The following is a 24,763-nucleotide window of genomic DNA, read 5'->3' as shown; positions in this document are numbered from 1 at the left end:
TGGCTCCTCCACTTGTCTGTTGTGTGTCCTTGGAGAAGTCACTCACCTTCTCTGGGGCCTCAGTTACCTCATCTGTAAAGTGGAGATATAGGGGACTTTGAGCCCTATATAGAACAGGGACTGTGTCAATCAATCAGCCAGTGGTATTTGTTGAGTACTTACCTTGTGCAAAACACTGTTCTAAGCACTTGGGAGAGTACAATACAAGAGAATTAGTAGAAACGTTCCCTGCCCATATTGAGCTTAGCATCCAACCTGATGAACATAAATAATAAGAAGAAGAAGAAGAAGAATGGTGGCATTTGTTAAGTACTACTTGCCAGGCACTGTACTAAGCACTGGGGTGGATACAGGCAAATCAGGTTGGACGCAGTCTCTGTCCCACATGAAACTCACAATCTTAATTCCCTTTTACAGATGAGGTAACTGAGGCACAGTTAAGTGACTTGCCCAAGGTCACACAGCTGTCAAGTGACAGAGCTGGCATTAGAACCCAGGCCCCTCTGACTCCAAGGCCCATGCTCTATCCACTAGGCCATGATGCTTATATACACCTCGGCACTTAGTACAGTGCTAGAAACATGATAGGAGCTTAACAAACACCCTTTAAAAAAAGATATAAAGGATATATGGATAAGGCCTAATGGATAATCAAATTCTTTTTTCCTTGGTCTTTTAGTTTTTGTTTCTTTCTGGGCACCAAACTCCCTAAGCCATTGCAATGTAATTTTGTTTCCACTTTCATTTCTAGAACTAAACTGCTGTTTATTGTCTGTGCGCTGAGAGTGATTCTGGAGTAAAGCATCAGTCAAATATTTGGAATCTTTCCAGCTGCTCTCAGAAGAGAGGCATTTCTTCAAGATTTTCCTGTTTTAGCTTTAAATCTAACTTTGCTTGCACATTTACTTCATTTCTAAAAGAGGCCAAACCAATTTGCTTGTAGAATTATCATCTCCATATTTTAAGTTACGTAGTTTGCCTTTGAGTGATGTAGTTTGCTTCTGAGTGATGCAGTTCATAAATTGTCAGCCTAACTGGATATTAATTCCACTTAGATAAAAGAATATTGGGAAATACCATAGGTAGAACGAGAGCAACTGACTAAATAATATTGCTGAAAAGGTTTTGCCAATTGGGATTAAGGTGGAGATTTTTAACCGCGGCCTCGCCCCTTCAATATGACCTAAACATATAGCAGATAAACCAGTTATTTCTATTTCTGAGATGATTTTTCTTGGATCCATCAATCAAATTATTGATTGATTGATCAATCATTTATCGAGCACCTACTTTGGGCAGAGGACTGTACTACGCGCTTGGGAGAGTGCAGTACAAGAGTGGGTAGATATGTTCCCCGGTCACAGTGAGTTTAGCATCCAGAAGATACAACCAAGACCGAGATGAAGTGATAGTAAATATACCCATGGACAAAACAAGGGTAGACTACTAATTCTGGTGTTATGTATGTAGGGCCATTATCCCGGCTATGCAAAATTGTGTGCTAAAGATACCCTGAGTTCCATGGATCAAAGAGATATGTGAACCAGTGACTAGGCATGGATTAATGTACTACATTGAGATAGAATGGATTCAGCCAGATATTTTGTAGCCAGGCCATTTGTTATTGGGTGCTTTCAAAGTCTGAATATCATAACCATCATCTGTTGCTGCAAGTGCTGCAAAGAATTCTTTCAGCCCACAGAAGCCGTTCTCTTCTATTTTATCTTTCACACGGAAAGCAATGTAATACATTTTACTTTGTATAAGAAAACTTTACATCCGTGCCCTGCATAAGTGAATTCTGTGTCATTTTTCGCTTTAGGTGGATATCAGTGAGTCCTTAAGAGGAAATCTCACTTCCTGGAGTTCATGTATCAGCAGCACCGGATGTGGAATTTCTTCCAGTGCAATAGATTGATACATTTAGTGCATACCTTGGGAAAATCCTGAATCTTTGTGCCATTGGATTAAATCCCTTTGAATGTGGTGTTTCAAAACCAGTTTGATGACCTGTAGGTAATGCTACCAAGCTCAGGGTAGCCATAGTTGTTCTTTGTGCTTTCTTTACCCAAATTCTAGATTAGATCAGGCTCTGCTTACAGTAGGCACTCCATCAACAGTATTGATTGCTTCTCAAAAAAGCTGATAGCTGTATTTACCCGTAGCTATTCTTTGTAGTCAAAGATGATGGTAATGATTGTCCACAGGGAGGAGACAAAGGAATCATGAAATAGGCAAGTCTGTACCAAACATTGAATGTTCCTCAAGAGAGATAAAGTAAATCAGTACTCATCCTGACTGTTATGAAGCTACACCAAATCCAAAATCACATAGGCTTTCACTTGTAAGAAATTTTCTTCAGTAGGTCAAAACAATGGGTGAAAATCGTCATCTAGGCGATAGAGAATCTTGGGAGACTTGGGAATCAGAAGGATCTGAGTTCTCATCAGGGCTTTACCATTTGTCAGCTGGGTGGCCTTGGACAAGTCACTTCACTTATCTCTGCTTCAGTCACCTCATCTCTAAAATGGCGATTCATAATAATAATTATTATCATGGTATTTGTTAGGCCCAAATTATTCTTAAAGCTTCAGAAAGAGCATTTATTAATGGCTTTTCATCTCAGAGAAATGCAAATCAGATGTGGAATACCAAGACGGTTTAAAAATGATACTTTTATCTCCTTGAGAGGTAGTTTGGTAAAGGAACACTATGTTAAAAATGGAAGAGTTAACTCAAAATGAATGCTCAACCTACAGAGACTTAAGTCTGTCATAAATTCATTCATTCAGTCATGTGTTTGGAGCATTTACTGTGTTTACCTCAGGACTCTGGAGCTTGGGTGGGGAGAGGCTACTTCATGGAAAGGAGTCAAATACCTCCCCCCCTGCCACAAAAGCAGCTAAGGAGCCTATTGGCATTAGTATCAAGTAGCAGAATCAATAATACTTATTGATCACCTCCTACAGGCCACCTACTTCACTGGGCACTTGAGGCACATTCACAGTAACTGATGTTTGCCCATTAGGACTTTTCCACTACAGACATTATTAAATAATAATATTTGCTAAGTGATAATGCTGGTATTTGTTAAACGCTTACTATGTGCCAAGCACTGTTCTGAGCGCTGGGGTAGATACAATGTAGTCAGGTTGTCCCACTTGAGGCTCACAGTCTCAATCCCCATTTTACAGATGAGGAAACTGAGCCACAGAGAAGTTTGCCCAAAGTCACAGAGCAAACAAGTGGCGGAGTCAGGATTAGAACCCTTGACCTCTGACGTCCAAACCCTTGCTCTTTCCACTAAGCCACTCTAAAAAATAAAAATAAATAAATGCTGGTATTTATTGAGCACTTACTATGTGCAGAGCACTGTTCTAAGCGCTGGGGGAGATACAGGGTAATCAGGTTGTCCCATGTGAGGTTCACAGTCTTCATCCCCATTTTAGAGATGAGGTAACTGAGGCACAGAGAAGTTAAGTGACTTGCCCACAATCACACAGCTGACAAGTGGCAGAGCTGGGATTCGAACCCATGACCTCTGACTCCCAAGCCCGTGCTCTTTCCACTGAGCCATGCTGCTTCTCTTCTCAAAACTGTGAGCTCCATGTGGGACATGGACTGAGTCCAACCTGTTTAGCTTTTATCTACCCTAGTGTTTAGCACAGTGTCTGGTATATAGTAAGGGCTTAACAAATACCATAAAAAACCAAAAACAGTTGGTCCACCCATGTCCAGTATTCTGTCTCCCACAGGGCATCCTGTTAATGATATTCATTTCAATAGCTATGGATGTCCCTCTCTCTTTTTTCTACATTCTCAACGTTCTAGTAACCCATTTAGTAATCCCTCATGTATGAATTTGTCATCAAATTCTTCTTGAATCTTTGGAGAATTCTGATTGGACTGCCCAACTTCCTGCTATAACAAATTCCTGGTTACCTTTCACATTTTTGTTTTTAATTTATCAATTATAAACTTTAGCGAGTGCTTCCTTAGCCTGTTTTGTTTTGAGATTTACTGAATAACAAATCCATGTTCTCTTTGTTCACACTCTTCTTTGGAGATGTACTCAAGTACTTGATATTCACCCCATCCTCAACCCCATAACACTTATGTACATCTCCTTATTTTATTGATTTATAGTAATGCCTGTCTCCCCCTCTAGACTGTGAGCTCCTTGGGGGCAGGGAACATGTCTACCAACCCTGTTGTATTGTGCTCTCCTAAGCACTGTTCTGCACAGAACAAGCCCTCAATAAATGCCACTGATTGATCCCCATTTTGGAAAACTTCTATCTTGTGACTTCTCAGCCTTTATCTTTTTCACACTGAAGAGTCCTAAACTTTTCCATCTATCCTAGGGATGGTACCCATCCAACATATATTTGAAATTGATCTGACCTGTAAGACCAGTCAGGATATTTTATAAAATCTGGTTTTCCCCTGAAAATTTTATTGCAACTTAAGCTATAAAAGATATATTGACTTATTTTTCTTCAAATTGGAATATAAAGACCAATGAAGACATAAGAATGTCCCTGACCACTAGGACCTTACAGTCTAGAAGAGGATTCTTTTATTCCTGCGGTCCTTGGACCTGAAATCTAAGTCTCAGTTCTCTTGCCTAACTGAGCTCTAATTGATACTGGCACTAGAGGTCACGAGCTTGTTTTTCTGGCTAAAGAAGACACAGCAATTGCAGCTGTCTGCAAAGGCACAGTGGAGTTACAGTGAATAAAATAGTGAAAATCCTCATAATTCAGCTGACTGTTGCTTGAACCAGGTGCAAGCTTGGAAAAACTCCACTCTGGCAAAAAATAAAAATAAAATGCACAATGAAAAAGAATGCCAACATTCTTACTAATGAACCTTCAAGTATCATCTTTGGAAAGAATGTGAGGATTATTCCAGCTCGTTTGTTGACTGATTTGAATGTTCTTCCTACAGATATTTGGAGAAAAAGACCTATTGTCTGTTTGCTCTATACCCACATAGTATCCATTGTTTATATCTGTAATCATAGCAAACATAGTTCGAAATGTGGGACTAATGGGACAAGCTGTATTTTCCTCCTCCTATTCTCCTAACACTAAAGGCTGTGTCCTCTATCTTTTATCACAGCTCTTTTGTCAAACATCTAACTGTTTTCTTCTGCACCATTTTAGGTCTTGCTATCGCCATGAAAATATGCCCATGCCTTCATTTGAAAACATTTAAACATAGTTTTTCATATCTCCCAGTTCATATTGATTAAGGATTTTTTTGTTGTTCATTTGTTTCATTTGCTCCTTTTTGGTTGGTGGCCAAATGGAATATGTGGTAAACCATATTCCTATAGAGGAGATTGGTTATCTGCGAGTCCACAAGATCTGGTATGTTCAAACAGTGTGTCAAGTGGTAGACAGGTGCAGAGATCTGCAGATTTCTGAGTGCATAGCTGTCACAGGATTAGCTTTTATGGAGAGATTTGATAAACTTCTGTTGGCTCCTGGGTTCTCAGTTTGCCAACTGTTCTACTTCTGAGCCTGTTCACAAATCCTAAGTGTAAATGAAAACTCTCAATTTTTAATATCATTAATGGGAGCAACATTTCCCTACTCTGCACAAGTAGCTTGCAGTTTCCTGGGCAATTAAAGAGCTTTGTTTCAATAATAATAATAATTGTAGTATTTTTTAAGCACTTACTGTGTGCCAGGGACCGTACTAAGCGCTGGGGTAGATGGGAGTTAATCAGTTTGGACACAACCCGTGTCCCACGTTAGACTCGTAGTCTTAATCCTGTTTTACAGATGAGGGAACTAAGGCACAGAGAAGTGAAGTGACTTATCCAAGGTCACACAGCAGACAAGTGGCAGAGCCAGGATTAGAACACTGGTCCTTCTGACTCCCAGGCCAGTGCTTTATCTACTAGGCCACTCTGCTAAATCAATGACATTCCAAATGATAGAAAATAATAGCTTTCAAGAAAAATGAAATGCGACTTTTGTGTAGCTTCCTTAATGAGTAAATCATCTTCAGAAATTGTTGACTTTTCATATATTAGCATGTTGAAATTAGCGTCATTTTTCACAGGACTGTAGAAATATCCTTTAATAGTATAGAAATATCCATAGACTTCTATGTGGTAGACACTAAAAAAGGGTGACTTCGAAGCGCCCACTCAGGAGATCTAGTTTAAAGCTTGATTTGTCTAACTTTAACCGGCTATCTGTGAGATGTGCATCCTAGCCAAGCAGCACCGTTTAAACTGAGGTACCCCGAAAAGGAGAGAGCTCAGAGGAATTGTTTTCTCCTTTTATCTCCCTATGTGAAACTACGTTCTACAGCAGATCTCATCCCTATTTGCTCAGGATCTGCCATGATGTTCCCTCCCCTCGCTGGAACATTTTTACGGGGTGTTCGGAGTGGTTTGGATGGTTTGGGTTTTTTTGTTTTTATTTTTGTTTTTGTTTTTAATGGTATCTGTGAAGTGCTTACTGTCTGTCAAATACTGTTCTAAGCCCTGGGATTAATTAGGTTGGACACAGTCCCTGCCCGGCATGGGACTCACAGTCTAAATAGGAGGGAGAATGTTCCAGCACATTCAACAGCATCTTCTGCCCTGGGCACTAAAAAGCTGTAGGGACAGAAAGACTGGTTCACAATCTGAAATCACACTCCTAGATAATAATTAGTAGGAGTAGGATTGCATAACTGCCTTTTTAAAAACAAAAATGATATCTGTTAAGCACTTACTATGTGCCAGGCACTGTACTAAGCACTGGGGTAACTACAAGCTAATCAAGTTGGACATAGTCCTTGTCCCACATGGGACTCACAGTCTCAATCCCCATTTTACTGATGTGGTAACTGAGGCACAGAGAAGTGAAGTGACTTGCCAAAAGTCACACAGCAGACAAGTGGCAGAGCCAGGACTAGAACCCAGGTCCTTCTGACTCCCGGGCTCGTGCTCTATCCACTAGGCCACTCTGCTTCTCTTCAGGCCTTCAGGTTATGAGTGCATGTTGGGTGGAAGGGGTAATGGTAGGAAAGGCCACCCCTTTTCCCAGGCTCAAGGACAATCAAGCCCAAAAGGTTTTAACAGTACAACTGAACTGTCTGACAGTACGACTGAACTATCCCAAGATTACCCTATTTTTTTTTTTCATTTTCCAGTTAGACCTTATTCCACAAGGCACAAAGTTGCACTGTCTCCAGTCAGAACTGTGTGGTTATGGATAATTATGGACCCCGGAACATAGAAAATTAAGAGAAATCACAAAATTGGGCCTTAAACTATCTCCATCCCAAGTCTTGGGATGAGAGCCAAATGCTGAAGGTCGGTGCTCTTGAGGGTATTTATGGAGTACCTACTTGATGCGATGCATTGTACTGAATGCTTGGGAAAGCACAACAGAAGCATGAGGCAAATTTCCTGCCTATGAGGAGCTTACACTCTAATGGGAAAGACAAAAGGAAGATTACCCCCTAACTTGACTGAAACACATTTTTTTCTTCTTCTCACAGCTTTTGCCCAAGGAGGGATTGAATTCCATTTAAATGGTTCTCTCAGTTTTCCCTGAGGCTCACTCAGTTCAAAAAATATCCATAAGATATGTCCTAGGAAATCCAATCAAACCTCCATTAAGGGAACTGAACCACCCCCTATTTAAACAAAGTAAGCATTTCTTTCACTCTATGCTCCAAACTGATTTTTTTTTCTGAAAAGAGGTAAATTCAAACTCTCGTTTCTAGAAGTGTCTTGTTTCTTCTCGAAAAAGGTGTCTGACAAGATCGTTTGGAGAATCAGGATGATTCCAGGCACCTGCAGCCTGCCCATCAAATATAGGTCATGTGTTTGACAGGAGATCACTAAGGCCAGTTGTTCTTTAGGATAAAGTAAGGGCAGGAGGGGTTTGTAAGGTGCCTGGAAGTCATCGAGGTAGTAACCCTACAGAGAGGCTGGCATTTTACCCTCAGTTCGGATGCTTAGTTGATCAAAACAACCCTACAGGGAGTGCATCTGGTCTGAAGCTTATTAACATCAATCAAGAAAATTAACCCACGCATCTGTGCCTGACCAGTAAGAAATCAGGCAAGAAGCCAGTCAAAAGCTGAATAAGCCAAGCCTCTGTTCCCCTTCCTGCTCTGGCAGCTCTCTGGCTCTTCTTTCCGACCTTCGCTTTTCCTTTCCCTTCATTCTCCCTGGGCCCTTGCCATTTTTTCCCTTCCTATGTCCTTCAGTGCACTGGTTAAGAGTAGATCAGTGTAACTCTGCTAGGATACTAACTACCTATATATGCCAGGTACTCTGTCTCTGGTAGACACAGAGAGACAAATAGCACAGGCCGTGGAAGCCTCAGATGAGATTTAGCCACTGAGAGCGAAATGAGAACTAGGGAAATGACATATTCATGAAACGAGATGTAGAGAGCTACCTTCCACTTCCTCCCCCCTACCCACATTCCCTAAGGAAAAGATCCGCCCCACAGGAGAGGGCCATACTGAAGTTGGGTGGGTGGGGGATAGATCACTGTGCCCTCAGCTCTTCATCACTAGGGCCCTGAGGTACAGAGGACAAACTTGACATAACAGTGATATCCCCCTCCTTAATAACTGTGGTATTTGTTAAGTGCATACTCTGTGTCAGGCACTGTACTAAGCACTTGGGTGGATACAAGCAAATTGGGTTGGACACAGTCCTTGTCCCGCATGGGGCTCACAGGCTTAATCCCCATTTTAGAGACGTGGAAACTGAGGTCCAAAGAACTCAAGTGTCTTGCCCAGTGCCTTAGAGCAGACAAGTGGCAGAGCCAAAATTAGAACCCGTGACCTTCTGGGGCTGTGCTCTATCCCCTATGCCATGCTGCTTGATGGGCCATTCTGCTGGATCAGATCAGGTGGTAGTTTACCTTCTGGATATTTAGGATTATGGGAAGTTTGCGCATGGTCAGGCCCAAGATAGCCTCTTCTGGAGTGGTGAGGAATCCAAGGAATAATCCATCCCAGCAGCAAAGCTGGGATTGTTGTCCTCATTGCTGAATTTAATCTTCTGCTACTTCACTTGTCCTTGTTTTTGTCGTCACTGAATTGATTTTTTTGCTAAATCTGCCAGGTTATTTCTTTCGCAGTATGTTTTTTCTCCCCCTTCTTCGTGAGGTCTATGTGGGCCAGAGCCTGGATCTGATTCAGGGTCTTTATGCTTTACCACCCTCCTTAAGCTTAGTATTGCAGCTGGCACCAACTAAGAGCTTAACAAATGTCAGAAAGAGAGAGAATAAATAGAAGTATATAATTCTTTGAAAACCATATCAAAATTGTGTCTGTTGACATCTCTGTAGCATCTGTTCACAAGTCTCTGAGGAAACGCTTTGCATTTACAAGCCGAGGAAACTTGGATCGTATCAATGACCATGTGACTGTCGCGACTTCAATAACCTCCGCTTCCAAAGAACTAAAACAAAAACAGGAATGGTCATTTAGTATAACCTCCTTGGATTTAGGAGTCAGGGTCTAGGTAGAGAAGAGTGCATTGATTAGTAGTCCTTGATAGGCTTGCTGGTGGAAATGTAATTTAGACCTCCCGTGTAGAGATAACAATTAGGTGCAGATAAGTTATTTTGAAAATTATTTTTTGCCTATCTTTTTTGTGGACAGGGAATGTCTACTCACTCTGTTAGATTGTACTCACTTAAGCGCTTAGTATGGTGCTCTGCATGAAGTAAGTGCCCAATAAATATGATTGATTGATTGATTCAGCTTAGACCAGCTTCAGTAAGTGCCATAGCTACCATAGCCTTAGAGAAGTTGCATGACCTAGTGGATAGAGCACGGGCTGGAAGTCAATAGGACCTGTGTTCTAATCCCGGCTCTGCCACTTGTCTGCTGTGTGACCGTGGACAAGTTCATTCATTCATTCAGTCAATCATATTTATTGAGCGCTTACTGTGTGCAGAGCTCTGTACTAAGGCCTTGGAAAGTCCAGTTCGGCAACAGATAGAGACAATCCCTGCCCAACAACAGGCTCACAGTCTAGAAAGGGGGAGGCAGACAACAAAACAAAACAAGTAGACTGGCATCAATAGCGCGTCACTTAACTTCTCTGTATTTCAGTTACTTCATCTGTAAAATGAATTAAGACTGTGAGCCCCATGCAGAACGTGGACTGTGTCCAACCTAATCAGCTTGTATCTATCCCAGCACTTAGTCCAGTGCCCGGCACTCAGTAAGTGCTTAACAAATACCACTTAGAAAAACAAACCAATAAAGGGCTCCAAATTTGGGGCCAGTGAAAAGAAGTTTTGATTGGATCGATTCTCTGGTCGTTAGCAAAAAACATGGATCCCTCCAAGTAATGCACAGCTCCGGGATACAAAACTAAGCATCCACCAGAGTTTGCACCAATGCTAGTGTTTGAGCACTCCTTTCACACTTTGTCCATGAAAATAGAGCAGTGCCCCTTTTCTGACCTCTTGCCATTTAGAATGAGCGTTGTTCACATACCACCGGTTCAGTAAGCCTTGGTTCCACCCAAGTAAGTGTTTTGTTCCATGATTTTCATACCGAAGGAACATGGCCTCCTGAAAAGATGATAGGCCTGGGTTCTAATCCCAGTTCTGCCACTTGACTGCTCTGTGGACTTGGGCAAGTCACTCCTCTGGGCCTCAGTTTCCTCATCGGGAAAATGGAGATTACATCACCTTCATCTTCACAACACTGCTAAAAATCTGCCCTTCCTCTCCATCTAAAATGCTACCACATTAATACAATCCTTGCTGACCTCCCCGCCTCCTGCCTCTCCCCACTCCAGTCCATATTTTACTCTGCTTCCATATCATTTTTTTACAAAAACGTTCAGAACACATCACCCCACTCCTCAAAAAACTCCATCAAACAAAAACTTCTCACCATTGGCTTTAAAGCATTCAGTCATCTTGCCCCCTCCTACCTCACCTCACTTCTCTCCTTCTACAACCCAGCCTGCACACTTAGCTCCTCTGGTGCTTTCTCACTCTGCCTCGATCTCGTCTGTCTAGCCACTGACCCCTCGTCCACATCCTGCCTCTGGCCTGGAATACCCTTCCTCCTCAAATGCAACAGACACTTACTCTCCCCCACTCCAAGGTGTTACTGGAAGCACTTCTCCTCCAGAAGTCCTTCCTGACAAAGAATCCCCTTTTCCTCCCACTACCTTCTGCGTTGTGCTGACTTCTTCCCTTTTTTCCCCTCTTTATTCTTCCCCCCTCCCAGCCCCACAGCACTATTTAAATATCTGCAATTTACTGATTTATATTAATGTCTGTCTCCCCCTCCTCTAGACTATAATCTCATTGCAGAAAGGGGATGTGTCTGTTTACTTGTTGTATTGTACTCTCCCAAACACTGAGTATAGTGCTCTGCACACAATAAATGTGATTAAGCACTCAATAAACATGATTGAGTGAATGATTGAATGAAAGAGGTGAGTTGTTTTGGTAGTAATGGTGATGGTTTTTGCTGTGTCATCTGCACTCGCTTTCTGGACACCCCAATCCAAATGGCCCACACTGCTGGGTGGCTGGTAGGGAGAAGAGAAACAGTCTATGGTCGTGGGGCAGACCTCATCAGCAGAAGACACCACTCTGCCTCTCCATTTTGTTAACCATTGTTAAGAGTGGTTCCTCTGACAGGGGGCATTCATTCATTCATTCAATAGTATTTATTGAGCAATACTATATGCAGAGCACTGTACTAAGCCCTTGGAATGTACAATTGGGCAACAGATAGAGACAATCCCTGCCCATTGACGGGCTTACAGTCTAAGCGGGGGAGGCAGACAGACAAAAACAAGACATCTTAATCACGATAAATAGAATCAAGGGCATGTACATTAACAAAAATAAATAGAGTAATAAAAATATATACAAATGAGCACAGTGCTGAGGGGAGGGGGGAGGAGCAGAGGGAAAGGGGGAAGGGGGCTTAGCTGAGGGGAGGTGCATGGGGAGCAGAAAGGGAACAGAGGGAGCAGAGGGAAAAGGGGAAGCTCAGTCTGGGAAGGCCTCTTAGAGGAGGTGAGCTCTCAGTAGAGCTTTGAAGAGGGGAAGAGAGTTTGGCGGAGGTGAGGAGGGAGGGCATTCCGGGACAGCGGTAGGACATGGGCCAGAGGTAGATGGAGGGATAGGCGTGAATGGGGGATGGTGAGGAGGTGAGCGGCAGAGGAGCAGAGCGTGCGGGGTGGGCAGTAAAAAGAGAGAAGGGAGAAGAGGTAGGAGGGGGGAAGGTGATGTAGAGCCTTGAAGCCCAGAGTGAAGTTTTTGTTTCATGCAGCGGTTGATAGGCAACCACTGGAGGATTTTAAGGAGGGGAGTGACATGCCCAGAGCGTTTCTGCAGGAAGATGATCTGGGCAGCGGAATGAAGAATAGACAGGAGTGCGGCGAGACAGGAGGAAGGGAGATCAGAGAGGAGGCTGACACAATAATCCAGCCGGGGTATTAGGAGGGCCTGTACCAGTAAGATAGCCATTTGGGTGGAGAGGAAAGGGCGGATCTTGGCGATATTGTTAAGGTGAGACCGGCAGGCATTGGTGACAGATTGGATGTGTGTGGCGAATGAGAGAACTGAGTCAAGGATGACACTGAGGTTGCGGGCTTGAGAGACGGGAAGGATGGTCGTACCATCCACAGTGACAGGGAAGTCAGGAAGAGGACAGGGCTTGGGAGGGAAGATGAGCTCCGTTTTGGACATGTGGAAAGAGCATGGGCCTGAAAGTCAGAGGACCTGAGTCTTCATTCCATCTCTGCCACTTGCCTGCTGTGTGACCTTGGCCAAGTCACTTAAATTCTCTTTGCCTCATTAACCTCATCTGCATAAATGGGGATTAAGACTGTGAGCCCCATATGGGGCATGGATTGTTTCCAATCTGATTAGCTTGTAGCTACCCCAGTGTACAGTAGAGTGTCTGGCACATAGTAAGCACTTAACAAACACCATAAAAAAGGCGAAAGCAAGGAATGTATAATAAGAAGAGGGGCAATAAAACATGTGCCGCTGACCTCAGACAGGTAATGATATGTAAAATATAATCCAAAAAGTTCAAGGGATCTTTTATCAGGAGATTCTATTACAGGGCTAGGTTAGAACTAATGAGCAAACTCAAAAAAAAAGAAAAGTAGACACCGTAGATGCAGTTGTCCTTGGAATTCAGAGTTGATATCAATGATGGGGAGGTTTGCCGATGTACAGTTTAATGTGGACCCATCTGAAGCATGCATAGATAAAAATCGTCCTTTGATGTGCTGCCAAGTTTGTTATTTGTAGTCCCTGGCACTGGTTTTGCTATTGTCTCATCTCAAAGTTTCTGCTCAAAAAGAATGGCTCCTCTCTTGACTTCACTGTGCCATTACAGATCTTTCTGCTGACGTAGTTTCCCAGCTTTCATGTGTGATGACACATGGCCTACTCTGGACTATTTTTATATTGCTTCCACCATCTCTCTTGCTTTTCTCCAACCACCCCCCAATGCACCCCGCCCCTGCCCCGGCCAAATTTCTGCCTTTTCTAACCTTATCTTTATCCATTTTCCTCATAATATTCAGAGGTGAAAGTAAATAATGTCTTTTGCCAGAAGACTAAAATGGCTTTGCGGAGAGGGAAGGGAATAAAGCTCAGCATAGCCTTTCCCTCTTCTGCTTAGTCTGAGTCTGAAGTTTGAAGCGGAGGTTCTTGTTCCACCTCCCACTTTCTCTGGTGGGGTCAACTTGATATAAGGTGGTCATTGAAGAGGTGTGTGCAGTCACCCCCAGGCAGGCAGCTCAGGAGCTCGGGGCCTCAGGCTGTGAGACTCGGAAAAACGGAAGAGGCGGGACTCCTTTGCAGGCAAGCAGCAATCAGCTGGGGGTGGTTTTGAGGGTGGGATGGGTCATAGTAGATTCTACCTAGCCCAGTCCTCTGTAGGCAGAGGCACCATCCCTCAGTAATAATAATAATTGTGGTACTTGTTACGTGCTTATTGTGTGTCAGGGACTGTACTAAGCGCTGGGGTGGATACAAGCAAGTCAGGTTGGACTGATTCCCTGTCCCACTTGAGGTTCACAGTCTTTATTCCCATTTTACAGATGAGGTAACTGAGACACAAGATAACTTAAGTGACTTGCCCAAGGTCACACAGCAGCTCGACAGCTAAGAGGACTGGAGGAGCAGTGACATGTAGCTCACTCCCACCATCATGGCAACGTAATTTTTAATCAGTCAGCAGCATTTATTGAGCACCCACTCTGTGCAGAGCATAGTACCAAGGGCTTAGAAGAGCCCCACAGCTTTGTACGTATCTGTAATGTATTTATTTCTATTAATGTCTGTCTCCCCCTCAGGACTGTAAACTTGTTGTGGGCAGGGAATGTGTCTGTTCTACTGTTACACTGTTCTCTCCCAAGCACTTAGTACAGTGCTCTGCATACAGTAAGCGCTCAATAAGTATGATTGACTGACTGATTACAGTAGAGTTAGTAAAAATGATCTCTCGCCTTGAGGAGCTTACAATCTAGTGTGGGAGACAAACACTAAAATAAATTATAGGTGGGGAGAAGCAATAGATGTTAAGGATAAGTTTGCTAAGTTCTGTGGGGGGAATGGAGGAAACTGCCTAACTGCTTGGGGGGTGAAGACTCAAGTGGAAGTAGCCTAGCATCATAGATAGAGCATGGATCTGGAGTTGAGAAGGACCTGGGTTCTAATTCTGGCTCCACCACTTGTCTGCTGTATGACCTTAGGCAAGTCACTTGACTCAGGTCCCTCATCTGTGAAATGGGGATGAAGACTGTGAAGCCCAGGTGGGACGTGGTTTGTGTCCAACCTGATTACTTTGCATCTCAACCTGGCATTCAGAACAATGCCTGGCACGAAGAAGTACTTAACAAATACCATTTTTAAAAGTGCACTGGTGACATGGAAGTATTGAGGGAGAAATAGGTGGGTAAATAATGTGGGGATAGAAGAGATGAATCAGGGAAGGCTTCCAGGAGGAAATGGGACATATAGAAAGAATTGACTGAAGGAATAGGTGTAGCTCATATAATAATGTTGGTATTTGTTAATAATAATAATAATAATAACGTTGGTATTTGTTAAGCGCTTACAATGTGCAGAGCACTGTTCTAAGCTCTGGGGTAGACACAGGGGAATCAGGTTGTCCCACGTGGGACTCACAGTCTTATTCCCCATTTTACAGATGAGGTAACTGAGGCACAGAGAAGTTAAGTGACTTGCCCACAGTCACACAGCTGCCAAGTGGCAGAGCTGGGATTCGAACCCATGACCTCTGACTCCCAAGCCTGGGCTCTTTCCATTGAGCCACGTTGCTCCTCATGAATAGGAATGCTTGCTTGACCATTTCTTGTCTTATGCCATCGAGTCATGTCCGACCCTTAGCGAAGTCATGGACACATCTCTCCCAGAACACCCCACCTCCATCTGCCATCGTTCTGGTAGTGGATCCGTAGAGTTTTCTTGGTAAAAATATGGAAGTGGTTTACCATTGCCTCTTTCCACGCAGTAAACTCAAGTCTCTGCTCTCTACTCTCTCCCACGCTGCTGCTGTTCAACACAGGTGAGTTTTGACTTGAAGCAGATGGCCTTCCACTCGCTAGCCACTGGCCAAGCTAGGAATGGAATGGGTAGACCTCTGCTTGACTCTCCCTCCTATAGTCCACACTGGTAGAGTACTGGAAACCTTCCAGGTGCGACCCTGAGACGGGGGCTTGCCCATTTACAGAGAGCCGAAAAATGATCTGCAGAAAATAAAAGAGCACCCCTGCAAGTGGTATACTGCTCCTTGTCCAGTGAGAAAACTCCGAATAGTCAATCTAAAACATTAATCAGAAAACAAATATCAGAGAGGAGGCCACCGAACAGAATGAGCTAGACAAAAATAAATCACACGAGCTGAGCTTAATCTGTACTGCCAGAGGTGGCAGGATGCTGGGAGCTGGCATTTCTCCCAGCATCCTAGTGATGTAGGCAACAAGGTGCCATGGTTAGCACTCTGGGTGCACCCTACTGTTATCATAATATTGTTATTATCATTATTGCCATCATCTGTAAAACGGGGATTCAATATCTGGTCTCCCTCCTTCTTAGATTGTGAGCCCTGTGGGATGCAGGGACTGTGTCCAAGCCGAGTCCGAGGACCTGGGTTGTAATCCCAGCTCCACCACTTGTCTTCTGTATGACTTTGGGCAAGTCACTTCACATTTCCATCCCCTCAGTTTCCTCGTCTGTGAAGTGGGGATCTAGAGTGTGAGCCCCATGTGGGAGTTGGACTATGTCCAATTTGATTAGATTGTATCTACCCCAGTGCTTAGATAATAATGTTGGTATTTGTTAAGCACTTACTATGTGCCGAACACTGTTCTAAGTGCTGGATAATGTTGGTATTTGTTAAGCGCTTACTATGTGCAGAGCACTGTGCTAAGCGCTGGGGTAGACACAAGGGAATCAGGTTGTCCCACGTGGGGCTCACAGTCTTAATCCCCATTGTACAGATGAGGGAACTGAGGCCCAGAGAAGTGAAGTGACTTGCCCACAGTCACACAGCTGACAAGTGGCAGAGCTGGGATTCGAACCCATGACCTCTGACTCCAAAGCCCATGCCCTTTCCACTGAGCCACGCTTTTGCCTGGCACCTAATAAGTGCTTAACAAATGCCACACATTATTACTGTCATTATTAACAGCATGAGGAGGATGATACAAATCTCGTGCTGCTCCCAGGGCTACTGCACCCTTCACAAGCACTTCCTGTCGGGGTGCCTGGTTTGGGACCTTTTGTCCTGGTGTATCTAGTTCATTCTGTCAAAACTCCTCACTACTGCCTTTAAAGCTCTCCACCACCTTCCCCGCTCCTACTTCACCTCACTCTTCTCCTTCTACAACCCAGCCCGCACACTTCACTCCTAGTGCTGACTGGGCCTCGATCTCGCCTGTCTCACCACTGACCCCGGCCCACGTCCCGCCATTGCCCTGGAACACTCTCCCTTCTCAGATTTGGCACTCTCCCCAGCTTCAATGCCTTACTGAAGGAAAATCTCCTGCAGGAGACCTTCCCCGACTAAGTGCCCCCCTAGGCCCTGCTTCCTTCCTTCTTCTTCCATTCCCTTCTGTGTTGCCCTGACTTGCTGCCTTTGCTCTTCCCCCCTCCCAGCCCCACAGCAATTATATACATATCTGTAATTTTATTTATTTGCATTGACATCTGTCTCCACCTCCTCTAGTCAGTAGGCAGGGAATGTGTCAGTTTATTGTTGTCCTGTACTCTCCCAAGCACTTAGTACAATGCTGTGCATGCAGTAACCACTCAGGAGAGAAGCAGCGTGGCTCAGTGGAAAAGAGCCCGGGCTTGGGAGTCAGAGGTCATGGGTTCGAATTCTGACTCCGCCCCTTGTCAGTTGTATGACTGTGGGCAAGTTACTTTACTTCTCTGTGTCTCAGTTACCTCATCTCTAAAATGGGGATTAACTGTGAACCTCACATGGGACAACCTGATTACCCTGTATCTACCCAGCACTTAGAACAGTGCTCTGCACATAGTAAGCGCTTAAATACCAACATTATTATTATTATCATTATTAAATACAATTGAATGAATGAATGAATGAATGAATCCTCCATCAGGATCTCAGCATCCTCTTTGTTCTAGTGGATGTAGTGGCACCCAGATCTGGATTTCTTAGCAGGATGGCTGGACACTGCTCTGGTGGGTCTGGGATTGAATATTCCGTGGGCTCCTCCAGAGTCCACCAAAGAAGAAAGAGCTCAGATTTTGTTCAGAACCTCTCGGAGACCGGACCTTTATGCGTAGCAGAGTAATCAGAAGGCAAGAGTGGGAAGCATCAGGGTCTAGTGGATGAAGCCTGGGCCTGTGGCCCACAGGAATAATAATCATCATAATAATAATGGTTAATAATAATCATATAATTGTGGAATTTGTTAAGCACTTACTATGTGCCAGCTACTGTACTGAACGCTGGGATAGATACAAGGTAATCGGGTTGGACACAGTCCCTGTCCCACACAGGGCCCACAGTCTTAATCCCCATTTTCCAGTTGAAATAACAAGGCTCAGAGAAGTGAAACAGCTAATCCAAGGGGACAGAGCAGATATGAAGCAGAGCCAAGATTAGAATTCGGGTCCTTCTGACTCCCAGGCCTGTACTCCATTCATTCATTCCATTGTATTGAGTGAGCGCTTACTGTGCGCAGAGCACTGTACTCAGCATTTGGGAAGTACAATTTGGCAACCGATAGAGACAATCCCTACCCAACAATGGGCTCACAGTCTAGAAAGGGGAGACAGACAACAAAACAAAACAAGTAGACAGGCATCACTACCATCAAAATAGATAAATAAAACCATAGATAAATGCACATCATTAATAAAATCAATACAGCAATAAATACACACAAATATATGCAAGAGCTGTGGGGAGGGGAGGGGGTAGAGCAGAGGGAGGGAGTAGGGGTAATGGGGAGGGGAGGAGGAACAGAGGGAAAGGGAGGGCTCAGTCTGGGAAGGCCTCCTGGAGAAGGAGATGAGCTCTCAGTAGGGCTTTGAAGAGGGGAAGAGAGTTGGTTTGACAGATGTGAGGAGGGAGGGCATTCCAGGTCAGAGGTATGACGTGGGCCAGGGGTGGACGGCGGGACAGGCGAGAAGGAGGCCCGGTGAGGAGGTGAGCAGCAGAGGAGCGGAGTGTGTGGGGTAGGCTGTAGACGGAGAGAAAGGAGGTGAGGTAGGAGGGGGCAAGGTGATGGAGAGCTTTGAAGCCAATAGTGAGGAGTATTTGGTTCATGTGAAGGTTAATAGGCAACCACTGGAGGTTTTTAAGGAGGGGAGTGACATGCCCAGAGAGTTTCTGCGGAAAGATAACCCGGGAAGCAGAGTGAAGTATAGACTGAAGCGGGGAGAGACAAGAGGATGGGAGGTCAGAAAGGAGGCTGATGCAGTAGTCCAGTCGGGATATTATGAGAGGTTGTACCAGCAAGGTAGCAGTTTGAGTGGAGAGAAAAGGGCGGATCTTTGCAATCCATTAAACCACGTCCCTCTCTGCCCCAGTGTTGCCACTTGCCCGCTGGATGACCTTGGGCAAGTCACATAGCTTCTCTATGCCTCAGTTTCCTCAACTGCAAAATGGACATTCAATTCCAGTTCTCCTTCCTACTTGTCCCATGTGGGATGAGGACTGTGTAGCTTGTATCTACCCAGTCTGCTTGTGGAGAAGCAGTGTGGCTCAGTGGAAAGAGTGCGGGCTTGGGAGTCAGAGGTCACGGGTTCTAATCCTGGCTCTGCCGCTAGTCAGCTGTGTGACCTTGGTCGTCACTTAACTTCTCTGTGCCTCAGTTACCTCATCTGTCAAATGGGGATTAAAACTGTGAGCCCCACGTGGGACAACCGGTTCACCTTGTATCCACCAGTGCATAGAACAGTGCTCTGCACATAGTAAGCGCTGAACAAATACCACAACTTATTTTTATTTTTTACGCCATCGCATAGTACAGTGCCTGGCACATAGTAAGTAGTCATTAAATACCATTAGTTGCTTGTTGTTATACTGTACTCTTACAAGCACTTAGCATAGTGCTCTGCACACAGTAGGCACTCAGTAAATATGATTGATTGACATTAAAGAATAATAAAGAAAAAATAAGGGAGTTTGTTTTCACCACTTCAGCCTCTCAAAATGCCTTGGAGCATCTTAAATAGGGGGATCTGGGATACTGTCAGCAGGCTCCATACACTCCTAGCACCTCTTCTCTCCCTCATCCCCCAGGGCCATGTACCATGAACACCTGTCAACAGCACTCTGTCAGGAGGAGAGTCTTCAATCTTCTGCCCATTTACTTCACCCCTCCCTTCTCCCAGTTAGTGTCCAAGCCCGTTAGCCATTGCCCTCTCCTTTTTCTCTTTTTAAAATGGAAATTGTTAAGCAATACCTATGTACAAGGCCGTGTATTAAGTGCTAGGATGGATACAAGTAATCGGTAATACAAGTAATCGATACAGTAATCAGGCCCACAGAATAAGTCCCCATTTTACAGATGAGGGAACTGTGGCACAAAGAAGTGAAGTTCATTCTTTCAATCTTATTTATTGAGCTCTTACTGGGTGCAGATCACCATACCAAGCACTTGGGAGAGTACAATGCAGCAATAAACAGTCACATTCCCTGCCCACAATGGGCTACAATCTAGAGTGGGAGTGACTTGCCCAAGGTCATAGGCCATGCTGTCTCTGCCTAGGAGGGAAGAGTTCAAGTTAGAGAAGATCTCATGGCTACCAGTAGGAAAAGCCACTGAAAACCACTCTTAGGTACTCCTAAAAGTAATAGCTGTGGTATTCATTAAGTGCTTACTTTGTGACAGGCACTGTTCTCAGTATCGGGGAAGATACAGGATGATCAGGTCAGACACAGTCCCTGTCCCCCTCAGGCTTCACAATCTAAGTAGGAGGGAGTACCAGTTTTGAATCCCCATTTCACAGATGAGGTAACTGAGGCACAGAGCACTTAAGTGACTTGCCCAAGGTCGTACAACAGGCACATGGAGAAGCCAGCATTAGAACCCAGGTCCTCTGACTCCAGTCCCGTGTTCTTCCCACTCAGTCATGCTGCCCCTCTGAGCATCTGTCTCTTCTGCAAACATTCATTCACCCCTCAACACTTCATTCAGGAAAAAATGTACAGAGCCAGCATTTTCCAGAGGGAATAAAACACAAAACAAAACAAAAAACCATCCTGGATGTGGAGCCTTCCAGAATTCATAGTTCCCATGGCATTCCAAGCCCACAGAAAACTCCAGGGGTGCCACACTTCAGCAAAGGGAGCTATTCACTACAGAGCCAGAATATTCCTGCTGCTAGAGGTCAGGGTGGAATTGGGGGATGGGAATGGGACCATGTGGGCTGGAAAGGATATGAGAGACAAAATCTTCTAAAGGAGTCAAATACTTTGAGAAAGGTCCTTGTGTTCCAACTTTTCATGAAGGTCTTCTTTTAGTAAATATGGCATTTATTAAGTGTTTGTTAAGTGCCATGTACTGTGCTAAGCAGTGGAGTAGATACAAGGTAATCAGTTTGGACAAAGTTCCTATCCCACACAGCCTTCCAATTAGAAACAATTGTATTTAATTAGTGGGTGCTTGTATTCTCAAATTGATTTTCCCTTTGTAATTGGGCTTTTTTTCTTCCATTAATGACAATCATCTATCATATCTGTAGACAAGTCTGAAAGTCTTGGTTTTCCCTATGACCGGAATCCATTTTGAATATGATCTATAATTGCTTTCATCGGGAGGTGCATCGTACTGATGGAGCTGGAGGTTGTTTGGCATCCTGATTTTAAATGCCAGCTCTTCACCTCTCACTTACACAGGAACTGTCTGATCCAACAGGTGATGGGTATTGTCTTCGAAAGTGGATCCACTTTATGAGAAGCAGCGTGACTCAGTGGAAAGAGCCCGGGCTTAGGAGTCAGAGGTCGTGGGTTCGAATCCCAGCTCTGTCGCTTGTCAGCTGTGTGACTGTGGGCAAGTCACTTAACTTCTCTCTGCCTCAGTTACCTCATCTGTAAAATGGGGATTAAACCTGTGAGCCCTACGTGGTACCCTGTATCTACCTCAGTGCTTAGAACAGTGCTCTGCACATAGTAAGCGCTTAACAAATACCAATATTATTATTATTTCAAGTAATAACTAGAGGGCTAAAGCTTCAGTCCCTTAAACTTGCAAAACGATGATGTGATAGACTTGCCTTGAAAGACAATCCAACCAGTGCATTAGCCTGAACTTGGTTTTCCTATCCCAGCTTAATCCAGTACACTGGCTTGGGAAAATCTTTAAGAAGTTCCAAAAGCTTTATCCAAATAATGAGAGCTATTTAGCGAGAGCTATTTTCCTTTGGGTTTCTTTTTAAAACAAGGGAATAATCTAATTGCATCTATTAATTAAAATGATTCAAGCAACCTTTGCTGTAATTCATATTGCCTTTTTGGAGCTGAGAAATACTTTTACCCATTCCCTCAAGAATGATCTTCTTGGGGGGGGGGGTGTAAATTCATTCATAGAGAACGTGAAAGAAGTTGTCCCAGTGGCCCAGTGGAAAGAGCAGAGGCCTGGGAATAAGAATGACCTTTCCTGTGTGACCTTTGGCAAGTCACTTCACTTCTCTGTGCCTTAGTTATCTCTTATGTGAAATGGGGATTAAGACTGTGATCCCTTGCAAGACAGGGACTGTTCCGTACCTAACCACTTTGTACCTATTCCAGTGCTTAGTACAGTGCCTAGCACAAGGTAAATGCTTAACATAGAAGAATGAAAATTGACATCCATGAGCCAAGGAATTTTGCTTCACAACTTTTGCTTCCACAAGAAGCTGGTGGCCACCATTATGCAGGTATAGGTCAGTCAGGTTAAACGAACAGCAGAACATCAGAAATTTCCACTTTCCATTCTGAGTATCCCCACTGAGAGGGGTAGAGGATTAGCCTAAGGCAGCCAGGAGTCGAAAGAAGGTGGAACCATCTTATTAGAGGGGTTAGAGCTTGTTATGGAGGGGCATATTGTTTCAGATTTGTTTGAGGAAAAACTAATTTGGGCCGAGAGGAAGCCACAGATTTTGGAAATGGAGGAATAACGTCTGCTCACCCATCTCCTCTACCCTGTGCATAGGTCATCACCGATAGAGAGCCCCAGTCTCAGGGAGTTTTGTCCCTTCTAATGAGTTTCCTCTTCTGGTCTTCCGCCACGGGGATTTGTGTGGGCTGACAGACATGGGTACAGCAGTCAGATCCTGTTCCTGAGATTAGAGTGAGACAAATAACATGTCAGTTATGCAAGCTCAAACTTTACATCGCCTCATCTCTCCTCTTCAGCGAAGAATTATAACTTCAATTTTTTGTTAAGCAAGCGACAGTGAGGTTCCCCACTAGTGGAGTGACGTTCCATTTCCGCTACCAAGAACCTTCCCTTTTGCTTTGATCTGAGAGGAAAGAAAATTAACCTTGAACTCCAAATGTCAAGATCACCAACTAAGTAGGGCACTTGTGTCACATGTTTCTGAGCTCATACATACTTTCCTAATGGCATATAAATACCAGGAGTATTGATAGAACCATGGTCCACTTTGTTTATCAAGGTAAAACTCAGGGCTTGACTTTGTAGTAATGCTTTAATAGTCAACTCTGCTAATGAATGAGCAAACCTCAGTGTAGCCAGGCTTTAATATGTGAATCTATTCTGAGCAGAAGTTTTGTTATTTGCATTCAGGATTTTTTTCATCACTTGATTCACTAATGATTGCAAGGAGAGATAAAGAGTCTTGCCAAATTTTGGAGACCAGTCTCTGAAAACAGCAAAGGGAAGAGGAAGGTCCTTTTTACGTTTTCAACGCAACAATGTGATAAGGTGCAGGAAAGGTTATCATAAAACATTAATTTGGAGAGTAGAACTGCTAGGATCTTCTGTTTTTGCACTGTTAATAATCTTTTTGTAATGAGTGTGTGGAAACTTGAAACTGATAGGTTCACAACCAGTTATTTTGGAAGGCTTTTTGTAGTAGGCTTAAACATGGAGAAGCTCTGTTGTCCTTTTCATGATATTGAAATTAAACCAATAAGGAACCAAATCATGCTAATAATAACTATGGTCTTTAGTAAGTGCTTACTCTGTGCCAAGCACTAGACTAAGTGTTAGGGTAGATACAACACAATTGTGTTGGACACAGTCTCTTTCCCACCTGGGGCTCTAAGAAGGAGAGAGTCAAATTTAATCCCCATTTTAGAGATGGGGAAACTGAAGCACAGAGAAGTTAAGCAACTTGCCTAAGGTCACTCAGCAGGCAAGTAGTGAGCTGGGATTAGAACCTGGGTCCTCTGACACCTAGCCCCTTGCTCTCTCCACTAGGTCACTTGGCTGCTTCCCATTCCCTAATCATCAGGGATTTTTGGACCTTGTTTACAACAGAAAGCATGGCCCAGTGAATTCAAGTTAGGAAAAATATCTTTTGCCATAGTTACCCGAAATAAAAGGAAAAACTAAATGACTGCCCAGGTTTTCTAGATCCTTACCCAATCCTATATTTCCTTTTGCCGCAGAGGCTTAGAAGTTTGCCCGCAAGAATTTGGAAGAGCTAAATCATTTTTTAGCATTTTTAAAATTTAGTTTTCTACTTTGGTAAGGGGTAATGAGACCCACAGATCCCAAAGTGATCTAGTTTATAGAGATTAGGGATTTCAAAATAAGCAACTTAGGAATATTTGGCCCTATACACCGACATTCACACGAGGTCAGCTGTGCTTTGGAAGCAGCACATCATCAGTGAAGACCTCAAACTCACCGTCCCTAAAGCTTAAAGTGAATGCTAAAAAAACTTGGCTTGACTCAGATTTTTGTTGATGTTTTGGTTAGTCCTTTCTTTTTCAGATCATTAGTTCATATAACTGTGTGACCATTCAGTTCCACTCACTAAAGGCGATTTGTTTTTCTGAAGTACAATAATGGCAAATCCCAGGATTATTAAAATGCTTTGCTGCTGCAGGCTCATCCAAAAGGGCTATGGGCATCAGATTTGCACCAGTTTGTAACTTCATAAGGCTAATTGCTTTTAAAGAAAGATGAATAGAAATAACCTGCCACTTATTTAGTGCATGTAAATGCTGTGTCTTGTTAATGGGAGCTGGTGACAGTCTTATGAAGTATTTTGCAAATCATGTGTGGATCTAGCTGTTGAGAGTATTCCTTCTCTTGCTTTAATTA

At 43.8% G+C, this 24,763-nt stretch overlaps 1 protein-coding gene and 1 long non-coding RNA gene across 2 annotated transcripts in view; one reads left to right on the top strand and one right to left on the bottom strand.

The window, feature by feature from the left end:
* The window catches only part of PACRG (parkin coregulated), a 495,432-nt gene that overhangs the window by 343,958 nt on the left and 126,711 nt on the right, over positions 1–24,763 (top strand). The gene's annotated exons all lie outside the window — the stretch shown is intronic.
* On the bottom strand, positions 9,261–22,860 carry LOC114809176. The gene is made up of 2 exons (XR_003756947.1): positions 22,655–22,860; positions 9,261–9,436 (listed from the first exon to the last, which is right to left on the bottom strand). It is a non-coding gene; the product is annotated as an uncharacterized LOC114809176 (long non-coding RNA).

The sequence above is a fragment of the Ornithorhynchus anatinus genome, chromosome 2 (genome assembly GCF_004115215.2).
Source record: "Ornithorhynchus anatinus isolate Pmale09 chromosome 2, mOrnAna1.pri.v4, whole genome shotgun sequence".
NCBI classification, from domain to species: Eukaryota; Metazoa; Chordata; class Mammalia; order Monotremata; family Ornithorhynchidae; genus Ornithorhynchus; species Ornithorhynchus anatinus.
Note: the sequence above shows the minus strand (reverse complement) of the source record. Positions and strands in the feature narration are given on the sequence as shown.